This window comes from Quercus robur, chromosome 4, assembly GCF_932294415.1.
Source record: "Quercus robur chromosome 4, dhQueRobu3.1, whole genome shotgun sequence".
NCBI lineage: Eukaryota > Viridiplantae > Streptophyta > Magnoliopsida > Fagales > Fagaceae > Quercus > Quercus robur.
This window is the reverse complement of record NC_065537.1, coordinates 29115082-29131904: the sequence shown is the minus strand read 5'-3', so window position 1 is coordinate 29131904 and position 16823 is coordinate 29115082.

Genomic DNA, 16823 nt, shown 5'->3' with positions numbered 1-16823 from the left:
GAACAGATAGTTAGATCCGTCGTCGGTGCTGATGGGCTCAGGGAGTTCGTCATGCTACCAGAGTGGACGGTGAATTACTTCACGTCTATTATCAAAGAAAAGCACTTCAAAACATTTAGAGATAACTATCAAATTCCAAACAGCATTTCCATCCGTCTGCCATATAAGTCAGAGAGATGTTATTATGACGGGGTAGAGGGTGTCGGAGTATACGAGCAAATGTTGAAGGCCGGACTCAGGTTTCCACTAAGTTCACTTCACCGTGAGCTCCTCCAATTTTTGGGACTAACAGTGAACCAGATCTCCCCTAATGCCTGGAGGGTCTTCATAGTGATAGAGATCCTGTACAGCGCAATGTCCGACGGTGCCAAGAGGCTGACGGTTAGGGAATTCCTCCATTGCTACCGTTCGGATGAAATTGATAGGTCCAGGGGAATATATAACTTTGTTCCCAGGAGTCCGTTATTAAAGGTCATTTACGACACGCCGGACTCAAATAGGGATTGGAAGAGCCGTTACTTCTTTCTAAAGGGTGACGGTTGGATGTGTCGTCCAGGAGACATGGATTATATGCCCGTCGACATGACTTAGGGCATATTACATCCGTCTAGTATGACCCCGTCCTGATATATAACCGTTCATTTCTTAAAATTTTTAATTTTTTTTTTTTACCAATTTGACCATCCTTCCTCCTTTGCAGTTAGACGACGCCCCCAAGTGGATATTAAGGAGTTTGCCTTCCTTGAAAAAATTTTCTCAAAGACCCAGCCGGAGGAAAGGACTTGGGCGAAATTGGTGTCGCTTAAGACCATCCATTGGTATTGTGATGGACCAGAACCAACGCCAGCAGCCGTCAAGTACGAAGAACAGATTCGAAGGCGTAAGCCCGTCGTCCTAATCTTGACAAGTTCTGTATCTTATTTTGATAGCTAACATTGTCCGTCCTCTTTTTTAGAAATGGACGACGCCAAGAGGAGAGCTTTGATCAGGTCCAAAGCTGCAAAGAAGAAAGACACAGGCGATGTAGCTCCCCCTGGGATGGGCCTAAATAATCCGTCTGTCAAGAGGAAACCGCAGCCCAAAGGGGACCGTCAAGCCAAGAAGGCGAAAGTATCCTTGGAGCCCGTGTAGGGCTTATGGCTGAAGCTGCGAAGACGGCCACTCCAATCAAGCATAGGGTCGGCAAGGGCCTCATGAAGGGGCCGTTGAAGGATCAAGAGAAGCTGCCCGTCCTCCTTCGTGAGGATTCTAAGCATGCTTTGGAACAGATTTCCTCCATTATATCGACGGAGGATTATGAAGATCTAGGCAACCATTCAACGGAGGCCATGAGGGAGACGGGCCTGTTTGCAATTACACAGGTAAGACCGCCCGTCTACTTTACCCCTGCTAATTACTTTTCTTTTTTTTCCACACTCTTCAGGCAATGTGAAAGTTCAAATAGTGTAAAAACACCCTTGAACATTTAGACCCCCAATTTACAAATTAACCAATTCAAGTTTTATGTCAAACAACTAGTGTGTGAAAAATGAACATAAGCTATAATATAGAATTGGAAAAACTATCTAAGCCAAATTAAAATCACAACTCACAGCAGATAATAAAAGGCAAAGATAAAAAGGAAGGAAGATGCAAACACAAAGACAACACGCGATGTGTTATCGAAGAGGAAACTGAAGCCCTCGGCATAAAACCTCTCCGCCGCTCTCCAAGCGGTAATCCACTAGAAAATGTAGTTGGGATACATGGACAGCAATAGACCCTCCAAGCGTAATCTACCCAGTGCACCTAAGCCCTCCAAGCTTCTTGCTCCAACGAGGTTACGCCGAACCTTTTTCTTTTCTAGCTTCCCGGATTCCGCTACTAGACCGTAGCATCAACCAATGTAGATTGATTCCTTCCTAACTGCTTCCCAGAACACCAAACAGCCCTCTCACAGTGATGAATATGGTGAGAACAAGGTTTTGGTAAAATGCCTCTCAAGGGTTTGACAATGGAGAGGAAGAGAGTTGAGGAATTTGAAGAGACTCTAATGTATAGATTGTTGGTGAATCAATCTTGTTTTACTCTAGGGTTTCTCTCTCAAAATTCCCTCTGGAAGCTCTCATTCATTTGTGGGTATAAGGGGTATATATACTAGGGTGAGAGAGGAATGTGAAACGTCAGGTTTTTCAAAACAGGGCTGGCTCGCGGCTTGAACTCGCAACTTGATTGAGTCGCGAGATCCAGTCGCGAGATAACCGTATGGCCAGTTGTACTATTTTGTCCTATAGCGCTCCAGGTAGCATGACTATTCACCTTCTGGCATGCTTGGCACGTGTGGTGCATCTGGCGGCTTGCAGCCGCGAGTCACCCGCAAGATCTAGCCGCGAGACTCTGTTTTCTTACACACTCTTGAGCATTCTACACTCTATCTCACTCACTACCCTTACAACAAACCCACCTAAATACAGGGTTACTAAATGTTGAAATACAAGCAAATTTGGCACGGAACAAAATTTTGAAAAAATTTTCTAAGTGTTTTTCGTGACTGGAATGTCTACTCGCGAGAGAGTCGCGAGCTGAGCCGCAAAAATTTCTGAATAACCCTCGCGACTGGACCTTCCACTCGTGAACAAGTCGCCAAAATTGACCTGCGAACTCGCGACTGAGGCCTGCGACTTGACTTACCCGCGATTGAGTCACCAAAATAGGGCAAAAATGAACTTTTGAAATTTTCAGATTTTAAGATCAAAATACTTTCCAAAAACACCTAAAACACTAAAAAATCTTTTTGTGCTTGAATCAACAAAAATTGAGCATGTGAAAACACATTTCATCAAGTACAATCACACAAATGAATATGGCATTTATTGAACATAGACTTGTGTGTTGTGTGTGGATATCAACAATGAGATAGTCCTTAGTCTAATGTGAAGTTTCAATGATCAATTCAACCAAGGCATACACAATTAGCACTAAATCATGTGACCCATCTCAATTATAGAAGTATGCATATATGACCTCCCATAAAACTTGATAACATAACTTGGAGCTTTACATTTGACTATACTGTCAATCATAGCATTTGATCTTTATAAATCCTTTTCGAGACAATCACCTCTCATTGTGAGAGTGATATTTGATATTTCACCTTGATGAGATAGCCTTTGGTTTTTTTTTTTTTTTTTTGAATAAACTTTCACTTTAATTTTTGGTCGCTTTCCCTTTTTCCTAGTCGAATACTAGTATGTGCGACAGGGTTTTGCAGCTCAATATCTCTTTTCATTTAGAGATTTACATTTGGTGTGCACTTTTTAGCAAAAACAAAAATAAAGAGTGGGAAGATATATAGACACAAGTCTATGCATGTCTCAAGATCAACATAACCATTCACTAATCATTCATGACAAGTTTGAAGATCTATTTACAACAATCACATAGATTTCAAGATTTCTCCCACAGTGATAAGAGTGCAAAGAAACAAGTTATGCTCGAAAATGCACAAAGCCATTAGCACAAAGGTACAAGGCAAAACAAGTTTTGAGACAAAACTCAACTATGTCAATCAAACTTTTTGATTTTCTAATTTTTATGTGATTTTTGGATTTTTGACACGAGGAAAAAGATTGATCAAAAACAAAAAGAAAACCAAAAGAATGCACAAAAAGACAAACAAACAACCAACCAACACAAACAACAAACAAACAATCAAACATTGTCACAAAGCATAGGAAGTATTAATGCATGGACATGTTGTAATGCTTATGCATGAGTACCCTTCTTCACCCACACATCACTTGCGTTTGAGGTGATTTCCTTATAGGATTGGATACGGGAATTAGGGCTTTCAAACCTTCGTGTGAAGCTTTCCAAGCAGTTGGTGAATGCACCAATCATCTTCATCACGTTCATCATTTCGGGATCACCGTTTTGATCTCTTGATGATTCACCAGCCCAATTTCATCTATCATTTCAAGGTCCTCGTGACCTTTGAGGAGTTGCACTATTCTTTGCTCTCAGCTTTTGACAATTTGGTCGAGTATGCCCTTGAAGTCCGCAATGATGACACATATAATTTGATCTAGGACCTCTTTGTGGTCGTGGATGAGACTTGGCTCGGAATTCAAACCTGCCCACAGATTGATTACGTGAATCCAACAACCGTTCGTTCCCCACATTTCTCTTCTCCTCTAACTTGGGCTTCTTAGCAGTATGACCAACATCAGCTGATTCTTTGGCCTTTATAAACTTCACTTCTTTAGTGACATTTCCAGATGAGCTACTTCCTCCAGTATATCCCAATCTGGATTTGTCTGAAAAGCTCTTTTGAGATGAAATAACATCATCTAGCTTCTTGGTGATGACCCTCTCTATTTTAGCATTCGCTTGCACAACCTCTTGCTCAAGAAATCTCACTTTTGTATAAACTTCTGACAGCTCACCATTCAGTGTTTCTATCTCACATTTGGCCTCCCTATATCGGATTAGGAGACTTTTATAATCCTCCTCTCCCTTCTTCATTTTTCTCACAGCTGCCTTGACCACCCTTGTGTACTCACCCGACTTCTCCAAGAGTAAGTTATAATTCTCTTGAAGATTGGCTGTGCTTTCATCTTCTTCAGCATCTGATTCTTCAACAACTTCTAGTGATTCTTCATCACTATGTTCTCCAAGGTCTCGTACAAGCAGATTTAACTCGTCTGAAGACTCAACATGGGCAATAGTCATAAAAGCTGAATAGTTCCCCTCTCCATCACAACTTTCTTCAGAATCTGAGTCGGATGAATCCGAGTCACTCAATGTCGTGGCATACACTTTGCCTTTCGATTTCAAATAATTCGGACATTCTTTCTTAAAGTGTCCATGCCCGTTACATTCGAAACAAATGACACCTTGTGTAGATTGGGATTCTTTTCCATCTTTCTTTTTGAATTCCCTTTTCTCCCTTCCTGAACTTTGGAATTTTCCTTTATCACCAAGTTTGCCATTATTTTTGAATTTCAAGAATTTTCGGAAATTTTTTACAAGGTATGCAACATCATTGTCAACCACATCTTCTCCCGATGAGTCATGGTCTTCCACCTTCTCATTAATGGTCTTAAGAGCTAGAGATTTACTCTTCTGTTGATTGGGCAGCGACATCTCATAAGTCTGAAGAGAACAAACCAGCTCCTGGACTTTGATGTCATCAAGGTCCTTGCTCTCTTCAATCGCTGTCACTTTAGCACGAAAACTTTCCGGCACTGATCGAAGGATCTTCCTTACAATTTTAGAATCCTCCGTTTTCTCTCCCAAATTGAACTTGCTTACAATCACCTCATTCAACTTGCTATAGAAAGAGTCAAAGGACTCATCCTCACTCATTTTTAACTCCTCAAACCGAGTGGTTAGCATCTGCAGTTTGGTGTCTTTTACTTTCTTCGTGCCTTCGTAAGTGGTCTCCAATATCTCCCATGCTTCTTTAGCAATGGCAATGTGAGAAATCCTGTGAAATTCATCTGGAGACACACCACAGAAAATAGCATTGAGTGCTTTACTGTTAGCATTAGATGTAGCGAGTGCTGCCTTATCCCATGTGGATTTGGCTTCCTCAGGCCTGGTCCAACCTATCTCAACAGCATCCCAAACAGATTCATCAATGGAACACAGAAAAGCTCTTATGCGAACCTTCCAAAAAGCATAATTACTGCCATCAAAATATGGAGGTGAATTTAGGGATTGAGACCGATCCATCTCAATAGGGAGTCAAGGATCACACAATGGTAATGAAACCACTAGAAGTGTACCCGCTCTAATACCAATTGAAAGTTCAAATAGTGTAAAAACACCCTTGAACGTTTAGACCCCCAATTTACAAATTAACCAATTCAAGCTTTATGTCAAACAACTAGTGTGCGGAAAATGAACATAAGATATAATATAGAATTGGAAAAACTATCTAAGCCAAATTAAAATCACAACCCACAGTAGATAATAAAAGGCAAAGATAAAAGGGAAGGAAGATGCAAACACAAAGACAACACGTAATGTGTTATCGAAGAGGAAACCGAAGCCCTCGACGTAAAACCTCTCCGCTGCCCTCCAAGCGGTAAACAATCCACTAGAAAATGTAGTTGGGATACATGGACAGCAATAGACCTTCCAAGCCTAATCTACCCAATGCACCTAAGCCCTCCAAGCTTCTTGCTCCAACGAGGTTGCGCAGAACCTTTTTCTTTTCTAGCTTCCCGAATTCCGCTACTAGACCGTAGCATCAACCAATGTAGATTGGTTCCTTCCTAACTGCTTCCTTCCTAACTGCTTCCCAGAACACCAAACAGCCCTCTCATAGTGATGAATATGGTGGGAACAAGGTTTTGGTAAAATGCCTCTCAAGAGTTTGACAATGGAGAGGAAGAGAGTTGAGAAATTTGAAGAGACTCTAATGTATAGATTGTAGGTGAATCAATCTTGTTTTACTCTAGGGTTTCTCTCTCAAAATTCTCTCTGGAAGCTCTCATTCATTTGTGGGTATAAGGGGTATATATACTAGGGTGAGAGAGGAATGTGAAACGTTAGGTTTTTCAAAACAGAGCTGGCTCGCGGCTTGACCTCGCGACTTGACTGAGTCACGAGATCTAGTCGCGAGATAACCGTATGGCCAGTTGTACTGTTTTGTCCTGTAATGCTCCAGCTAGCATGACTGTTCACCTTCTGGCATGCTTGGCACGTGTGGTGCATCTGGCGGCTTGCAGCCACGAGTCACCCGCAAGATCCAGCCACAAGACTCTGTTTTCTTGCACACTCTTGAGCATTCTACACTCTATCTCACTCACTACCCTTACAACAAACCCACCTAAATACAGGGTTACTAAATGCTGAAATACAAGCAAATTTGGCACAGAATAAAGCCAATAAGATGGTTGATTAAATTCAACCTTACACAATGGTTATGATGAAGGGGCTAATGGGACGGTGCCTCAGCCATGAGACGGCCCTGGATCATGTACGGGCGAAAATGGAGCAGACGGAGGACGAGTTTAACTAGTTGCGAAATTGGAAACCCAAGATGGGGAAGAAGCTTGAACTTTCAGAGAAGGCAAGGAAAAGCCTTGAGCAGGTGACAGAGGAGGCGAAGAAAACCCTTGAAGATAAGGACAAGAAGATACAAGACCTGAAGAATGAGGTCTGTCAGGCTAAGGACGTCACGATTCGTAAGTACCGTGACTCTGACGCCCTGATTTCTGAACTAGGGGACTCCTTCCTTCAGGGCTTCGAGGACGCCATCTGTCAGGTCAAGAAAGTTTATCCAGACTTGGACGTTTCAAAAATCAAGGTTGAAGACCCAGCTCAAACATCCGTCATGCCTGCAGCTTCAGAGAATACAGACGACCTCTTTGCTGATAACGATATCATTGGTGACGGGGAGTCAACACCAGCAAAAATTGCACAAGTATAGCCTGATACGGTGACGGTCCCTCAGTCCGTCGTTAATGAGGACCAAGTTCAGTAGATAGTTTTTTTTTTTTTTTTTTTTTTTTTTTTTTTTTTTTTTTTTTTTTTTTTTTTTTTATGTACTTGGAGAACAATTTTCATCCGTTGTGGATGATATGTAAACATTTCCTTTTAAGGGCTTATTATATTTTTTGTCGAATGCATCCGTTCACTCTGTTTTACATGCTGAGTGTTTTAATTTTTGAACTTTTAATTTTGCACTTGAATTCTGTTATTGCGGACCTTGTTTGTACCCATCTCCTTATTGGTTTTCGCTTTTCATTAGATCCGTCATGTTTATGGATGTTTTATCCATCTACTTTACCAAAATAATTATCCGTCCTTTTTTGGGAGACCCGTCCAATTTGTGGAACGGTTCAGAGTCCGTTCTTTTTGGACTTCAGTTTTTCGGCTTTTTGGTGTGGTCCGTCCACTTTGTGGACTCGTTTTGTATCCATCCATTTTGTACTTCAAACTCTCATTCTCTTGGGATGATCCGTCCACTTTGTGGACTTGTCTTGTATCCGTCCATTTTGGACTTCAAATTTTCATCCTCTTGGGATGATCCGTCCACTTTGTGGACTTGTTTTGCATCCGTCCATTTTGGACTTCAAACTCTCATCCTCTTGGGATGATCTGTCCACTTTGTGGACTTGTTTTGTATCCGTCCATTTTGGACTTCAAACTCTCATCCTCTTGGGATGATCCGTCCACTTTGTGGACTTGTTTTGCATCCGTCCATTTTGGACTTCAAATTTTCATCCTCTTGGGATGATCCGTCCACTTTGTGGACTTGTTTTGTATCCGTCCATTTTGGACTTCAAACTCTCATCCTCTTGGGATGATCCGTCCACTTTGTGGACTTGTTTTGCATCCGTCCATTTTGGACTTCAAACTCTCATCCTCTTGGGATGATCCGTCCACTTTGTGGACTTGTTTTGCATCCGTCCATTTTGGACTTCAAACTCTCATCCTCTTGGGATGATCCGTCCACTTTGTGGACTCATTTTGTTTCCATCCATTTTGGACTTTATATTTTCATCCTCTTGGGATAATCCGTCCACTTTGTGGACTTTCTGTAACATATAGTAAAAAATCCATGTGGAAAATCAAAGTTGTATCTGATTATTCTTCTTAAAAGAAAATGCATTTGTAGGGAAAAGTACATGCCCCCTTGGGTTTAAAAAGGCACAAAAAGATTGTAGCAAAAATAGTTGAAGAAAAACTAATAATTGTAGTTAAAAGTTTAAATAAACTGGGCAATTGGGATCGTTGCTGTTCACCGTATTACTACTACTGGTAGTACTTTCTCAAGTGCTCGGCATTCCATGGATGTGGCAGCTTCTTTCCATCTATTGTCTCCAGGTGGTAGGTGCCTTTCCTATGCCATGACGTAACTCGGTAAGGTCCTTCCCAATTAGGGCCAAGCTTTCCTTGTGTAGGGTCTCTAGCGGCGCCCATGACCTTTCTGAGTACAAGGTCTCCAACTTGGAAGTCTCTGTGTCGGACCCGAGAGTTGTAGTGTTTGGCCATGCGGCCCTGGTATCTAGCGAGCCTTTGTTCCGCCGCCGACCTAATCTCGTCTACCAGGCCCAGCTGTAGTCGCATTGCTTCGTCATTCTTGTTCTCGTAATGGTTGTGCACCCTGTAACTCGTGAGCCCAACTTCGACCGGGATGACCGCTTCGCTCCCATACGTAAGTCGAAATGGTGTCTCTCTTGTGGGGGTCCTTACCATCGTCCTATATGCCCATAATATGCTTGGCAATTCTTCAGGCCATATGCCCTTCGCCCCCTCGAGCCGAGTCTTGATAATCTTAAGTAAGGATCGGTTTGTGACTTCAACCTAGCCATTAGCCTGAGGATGGGCGGGGGATGAGTAGTGGTTCTTTATCCCTAGCTGTGAGTAGAAATCCCGGAAATAGTCATTGTCGAACTGCCTCCCATTATCCGAGACAAGGACTCTAGGAATACCAAACCTGCATATGATGCACCTCCAAACAAAACTTCGTATGTTCTTTTCCATAATGGTGGCCAAAGCTTCCGCTTCTACCCATTTTGTAAAGTAGTCAATACCCACTACCAGGAACTTCAGCTGTCGTACCGCTGTAGGGAAAGGTCCCATAATGTCTAGTCCCCACTATGCGAACGGCCATGGGGCCGTCATCGGGGTCAGTTCTTCGGTTGGTTGCCTGATAATATTGCTGAATCTTTGGCATTTGTCACAACTTTTAACATAAGCCTTGGCATCCTTCTGCATGGTTGGCCAGTAATACCCAGCTCGTACCAGCTTGTGCACCAACGACCTCGACCCTGAATGGTTTCCACAGATTCCTTCATGTACCTCCCTCATAACGTAGTCTACTTCTTCGGCACCCAAGCATCTCAGATATGGACGGGAGAAGCATTTTTTGTACAAGACATCTTTTATCAAGACGAACCTTGCCGCCTAGACCTTCAGTTTTCTTGCTGCCTCCTTCTCATCTGGTAATACCCCGTTCTTTAAATATGAAACTAACAATGTGGTCCAGGTGCTTTCGAAGCCTATCTCCTGCATGTTGCTGGAATCTATTAGTGGAGAAAGCTGAACAAAAGAGAGTACATTACCAGGGGTTATCATATGCTCTGCTGAAGCGGTCTTGGCTAGACGATTGACGTGCACATTTTCTCCTCTGGGGATTTGGATGATTTTGGCTTCTAGGTCGTCAACTCTTGCCCTTACTTAATCAAGGTATCTCTTCATCCTTTCACCCTTGCATTCATAGTCTCCATTCACTTGATTGGCTACGACCTGAGAGTCACAGTAAATGACTACGCTCGCGGCTCCTGCAGCTTTGGTGAGGTCGAGGCCTGCTACTAATGCTTAGTATTCCGCTTCATTGTTGGTGGTGGGGAAGTCAAGGCGGACCATACATTCAACCCTGTCTCCTTCAGGTGACAGCAATATGATGCCGGCCCCCCCGGCTTGTCTATTGGATGATCCGTCAGTATATATGCTCCACTGAGGGGACTCTTCTGCCCCCTTGTCTTCGTCATGAGTAAATTCTGCTATGAAGTCGACTACGATCTGTCCTTTGATGGTGGTCCGTGGGCGGTACTTGATATCAAACTCGCTCAACTCTATAGCCCACAACGTCAGTCGACCTACAGCTTCATGATTGCTCATCGCCCGTCGCAAGGGCTTGTCAGTCATGATGTTCACCGTATGGGCTTGAAAGTATGGCTTGAGCTTGCGAGCCGCCGTGACTAATGCAAAAGAAAGTTTCTCCATAGGTGGGTATCCTTCTTTGACACCGCGGAGCGCCCGGCTGGCGTAGTATATGGGCTTTTACACCCTGTCCTCTTCTCTGATTAAGGCCACGCTGACTGCAGTAGGGGAGACAGCTAGGTAGAGGAAGAGTTCTTTACCTAGTTGCGAGGGACTCAACAGCGGTGGTGAAAATAGATAGGCTTTTAACTCCTCGAATGCTCGCTGACACTCGGCCGTCCACTCGAAAGACTTTAACATGCAAAAGAAGGGCAAGCACTTGTCTGTGGCTCTCGACACGAATCTATTTAATGCCGCTATCTTGCCATTGAGGCTTTGTACTTCCTTCACATTTTTCGGGAGAGCCATCTCTACTATGGCTCGGATCTTGTCTGGGTTGGCCTCAATCCCCCTTTAAGATACCATGAATCCTAGGAATTTTCCCGCCGTCACGCCGAAGGCACACTTTCCCGAATTGAGCTTCATGTTATAGGAGCGAAGCGTGCCGAATGTTTCTTTAAGGCCTTTCAGGTGATCTTCCTCCCTTCGGCTCTTCACTAGCATGTCATCGACATAGACCTGGACATTTCTCCCTATTTGCTACGCGAATATCTTGTTCATCAGCCTTTGGTACGTTGCGCCCGTGTTTTTTAGTCCAAATGGCATTACTTTGTAGCAGAAGAGGCCTTGACTGGTCACGAACGAAGTCTTCTCCTGATCAGCTTCGTGCATTCGGATCTGGTTATAACCTGAGAAAGCGTCCATGAAGCTTTGTAGCTGGTGTTGAGTTGTCAAGTCTACTAGGACGTCGACCCTTGGGAGGGGACAGCTATCTTTAGGACATGCTTTGTTAAGATCGGTGAAGTCCATGCACATCCGCCACTTGCCGTTCGCTTTTTTAACCATTACTACGTTCGCCAGCCAATCGGGGTAGTAGACTTCCCTAATAAAGCTTGCCTCTTGTAGTTTGCGGACTTCTTCCGCTATTGCTTGGTCTCGTTCTGGAGTGAACACTCTCTTCTTCTGTTGGACGAGTGAAAAGGAGGGCGACACATTCAACCTGTGTACCATGACCGAAGGGTCTATTCCTGGCATGTCGTCATGACTCCAGGCAAACACGTCTTGATTGCTCCTCAGGAAAGTTATGAGCTCTTAACAGATTGCGGGGTTAGCAAGCGTTCCGATCTTGGTTGTTCGGTCAGGATTGGAGCTGTTAAGAGTTATCTCCTCTATTTTCTCTATTGGTTCCGTCATCGTTCGGTGCTCTTCTATGTTCAGGGCCTGGACCTGGTCTTCCATCTCCATCATGGCTACATAGCATTCCCGTGCGACCATTTGACTTCCGTGCAGCTCTCCCACTCCATAATCTGTAGGGAATTTGATCATCAGGTGGTAAGTTGAGGTTACCGCCTTCCACGAGTTGAGCGTGGGTCGTCCGAGGATAGCGTTGTAGGCAGACGAGCAATCGACCACTAGGAATATTACGTCCTTGGTGATTTGCTGGGGGTAATCGCCTACTGTCACGGATAATGTGACCACGCCCAAAGGGAATACCCGGCTTCCTCTGAAACCAACGAGCAGGGCATTCGTTGGAATTAATCGCTCCTTATCAATCCTCATTTGTTGGAACGCCGGATAATATAAGATGTCTGCTGAGCTGCCGTTGTCAACCAACACCCGGTGCATATTGTAGTCTCCTACCCGCATGCTGACGACGAGCGCATCGTCATGTGGATGGTGTAGGTGTCGCGCATCTTCTTCTAAGAACCCGATAATGGGGCCTTCTCTTCTTGCTATCTTCGGCACAGTGCCCATCAGCTGAACACTCTATACCATCATGAGGTAAGTTTTGCGAGCCTTTTTTGAAGACCCGACTGCAGCTGTTCCTCCAAATATCATCCTTATGTCCCCTGTGGGGGATCTTGGTCTCTCGTTCTCTCGTCGAGGGTACTGTTCTTGTGGGGGTGAATCTGTTCTCTCCTTGCTAACGAACTTTTGCAGCTTTCCTTGTCTGATAAGGGCTTCAATCTGCTGCTTCAAGTCGTAGCAATTGGCTGTGTCGTGACCATGGTCACGGTGGAAGCGGCAATATTTATCCCTAGATCGTTTGTTGGGATCACTCTTCAGCTTTCCAGGGAACATCAGGGCCCCTTCGTCCTTATTTTGCATTAGGACTTGATCTATTGGGACAGTTAATGGGGTGAAACTTGTGAATCTTTCCCCCATGGGCTTAGGGCGTCTCTCCTCCCTTCGGTCTCCTACCCTTCCTTTCTTCTGGCCCTGGTCTTGTCGGGTGTCTTCTTACCTCTCTCTTTTCTTGGGCCTCTCTTCTCAGGCCAACAGCACGTCTTCAGTGTTCATATATTTGGTGGCCCTGTAAAACACCTTTGACATGGTCTTCGGGTCATTTTTGTACAGGGAGAACAAAAACTTACCCCCCTTCAGACCATTCGTGAATGCTGCTACAAATATCTTGTCGTCGGCTTCGTCGATCAAGAGCGCCTCCTTATTGAAGCGGGATATGTAGGCCCTTAACGTTTCCTCCTCTCGCTACTTGATATTCATTAAGCAAGCTGTAGACTTCTTATACCGATGTCCTCCAATGAAGTGCGTAGTAAATTGAGCGCTTAGCTCCTTGAAGGTGCTGATAGAGTTGGGTGCTAGCTTGCTGAACCAAATCCTTGCCGCACCTTTTAGGGTTATAGGGAAGGCCCTGCACATAATTGCGTCTGCCACTCCTTGAAGGTGCATCAAGGTCTTAAAGGTCTCTAGATGGTCTAGAGGGTCCTTGACCCCGTCATAACTATCCATATGTGGCATGCGAAACTTATTCGACAGGGGGAAGGAGTTGACGGTGGTGGTAAATGGCGAGTCAATTCGGTTGCCAAGGTCGTCGAGGTCACTGGACACTCGTCCTTTGAGAGCGTTCATCATTACTTCCATCTGTTCCTTTATCGCCTGCATCTCTGCGATGATAGGTGGCGAAGCCATATCTACGAAAGAGGGAAGGCTCGTGTCCCGTCGCTCTAGTCTGCTTAGGGCATTGCTAGCCTGTGGTCCCTCTTGATTCCTCCTTTCAGCGCTGGTTCCTTCTTGATCCGCTCCTTGGTTATTGGGTGCTGCATTTTTCTGGTTCAGCTGCTCTTCCAGGTCGCGGTTTTGTTTGGTGAGGCGCTCCACGGCTGTGGCGAGCGTCTTGACCTGCTTCTCAAGTGCAGTCGTGGGGGCTTCTTCTTCTTGAACGTCGTTAATGGTCGCCATTGAGCGAGTGAGTACCATGTAACTCTTTTGTCCGGGAAGCGATAATGTGCTATGTTTCCCACAGACGACGCCAACTGATGATGTCGAAAATATCACCAATAGGTCACACAGCACTCGCGACTCAAAGTAGACCTGCACAACAAAATAATAGAAGACCTCAGAAATCACCGGTGTGGTGCCAGCCAAATACCCTCCGAAGGTCAAGTTAGAATTATTCTCACAACTTTAGAGTGCTAGAAAGGGTAAATTATGCATACCTTCACTTGCGAGGGTATTGGGGTTTTTATAGTAGTAGATGATCGGTTACTCCTCCTTGGTATGGAAGTCTTTTCCTTATAGAACTCTACTTGAATATTTCCGAGCGTGGTGAGCAAGGTCTTTCCTTGTAGAGGAGATCTTCCTTTAGTGTGCGTATCTTCTAGAATCCCCCTTGTGCTAGGATTTCCATTTTGAGATTCTAGGGTGATTCTGAAGTAAGCAACAGAGACCTTAGATCAAGGGCCCTTACTGTATCCATCAACGATGGGTTTTAACGAGTGTTGGACCAACTCCATATCAGCCCAAAGAACCAAATCCGTCAGGCCCATTACAACAGGCCCATTAGGCCATATTTTATCCTCTTCAAGTATGTACCTTTTTGACACAAACTTAAAAGTATAAAAACTAAAATAAAACATTTCAAAGGATGAGGACCATTTTGAAACATGAGGCAAACATTGACGACTAAATGTGTATTTAAACCACCAAATTTTTACCAATGAATTTTAAGTGTATTAATATTTTGTCCTTTTAATTATTGTTTTATTTTAAATAATAAATAAAATAAAATAAAAACCAAATATGAAACCACTCATTGAAGATGACTAGTCATCTAGTTATAATATTTGAAATCTTTGTGCATTATGCTTTTTAGGAAATGATGGACGATGATCAAATATAAACAGATTGATCATTGCTTTCAGTACACCGATGCTTCTAATAGAGTAGAAGGTAGTATAATAGAATAAACATCATAAATAAGCCACAGAAAACTTGTGTCATCACCTAATCTATATATATATATATAAAACCGAAGCCTTTGCTAGCTCCACAATTTTCCACGTCAGCATTTTTTTTAAATTTTTAAATCTGATTTTTTTTCTTTTTATTAAATATATATACTTTCCGTCTACTTTTTTTTTTGCTGAACTTTTTTTTTTTTTTTTTTTTTTTTGCGCTGAACATATACTCTCCCCAAAGAAGTTTTTTTATCGATCACTCTTTCTCTCTCTCTCTCTCTCTCTCTCTCTCACACACAACGGCTGCTGCTCCGCACACCACTGACACTGCTACAGCCACCGCCTCAGGAAAACACCACGGCTGCTGCTCCGCACACCACTGACACCGCTACAGCCACTGCCTCAGGAAAACACCACGGTTGCTGCTCCGCCGCCGCCGCCACAGGAAATCCCTGTTCCAAAGACGGAGACGAAACGCTGGGGCGACGAAGAAGACGACGAGCCTTTGGAGGACACGGCTACTTCGTCAACGTCGAGGCCTTGACCATCGACGACATCAAAACGCTCATCACTGCAGTACCATCAATCTAGATTTGAATTTCTTTATTTGCCTGTTCTAATTAGGGTTTCAATCAACTCAATACCTTTGCTGCTACTTTTTGGTTAAAATATAATATAGTACTAATTTTGATTATAGTTTGAGATCCTAATTAGGGTTTTGAATCTTTATCATTGATATTACTTTTTGTTTTGATGCTTATACAATGTGGTAATAGATATAGTGTTCTATAGTTTTAATTCCTATTATTATGTTACTTGGAACATGAATGCAGAAACACACATGTATAGTTGAGTCTAATAGATATGTTTTGTTCAGTTTTCAATTTTGGGTTTTGATATATTAGAGGGTTAATTTGATGTAGGTTACTGTGAATGATACCCTGTATACATGGCGAGTACTTTCGAGGACTTGAATCTGTCAAAAGAACTGCTGAAGGGTTTATATATTGAGATGAAATTCCAGAAGCCAGGTAAAATTCAAGCTATTAGTTTGCCCATGATTTTGACTCCTCCCCATAAGGATTTGATTGCCCAGGCGCATAATGGTTTTTCTGTCAATTTAAGGATTTCATTTTTAATTAGGTTTTTCTGTCAATTTAGGGATTTCAATTCCTAACCCCTTTTTCTCTCTATTCATTTTTGTTGAAGTCAGGAAAACACTCATAGCAAATCTAATTCTATAGGTTTTGTAAGAAAGTGGAGATGGTATTGAAGAGCCTCTTAACCGTCAAAATCTAACAACAATCCTACAGGTTTTGCTCTACCTTCAAGTTTTGCTTTATTTTGCTATCTAGGTTTTTTAGCACATCTGATTTAGCTTAGCTTAATCGTTTGTTTGATTAAATAATTATTTGGGCACCTAAAACGTCAGCCTTCTTTGTCTCCACAAAGTCCCCTGTTTTTTTTTTTTTTTTTTTTTTTTTCAAACCTTCTACCTCTTCTGTACAAGTTCATGTATTTTTCATTTTGGTCTGTCTCTGATTGTAAAATTTAGGAAGAAATTTAATCTTCTCAATTGGGTTGTAGCTGTTGTTTTGTTTTATAGTAGAATTGTAGTGAAACTCCATCAATTATTCTTTTTAAGCTATTCTAGCAGATGAAACACATAAAATCTTAATTAAAGAGATATGTGATAAGTGATTGCAAAGGGAACAAATTAGCACAACTTATTTGTCAACATTAGATTTGTTGTTTTGTATATTTTTCTGCTCTATTGTTGGTGACACAAATTGGAGACATATGGCCATTAATGATTGATTCATAATGTGATTGTTTTGTGTAGATTTATTGCTTTGTGATTGT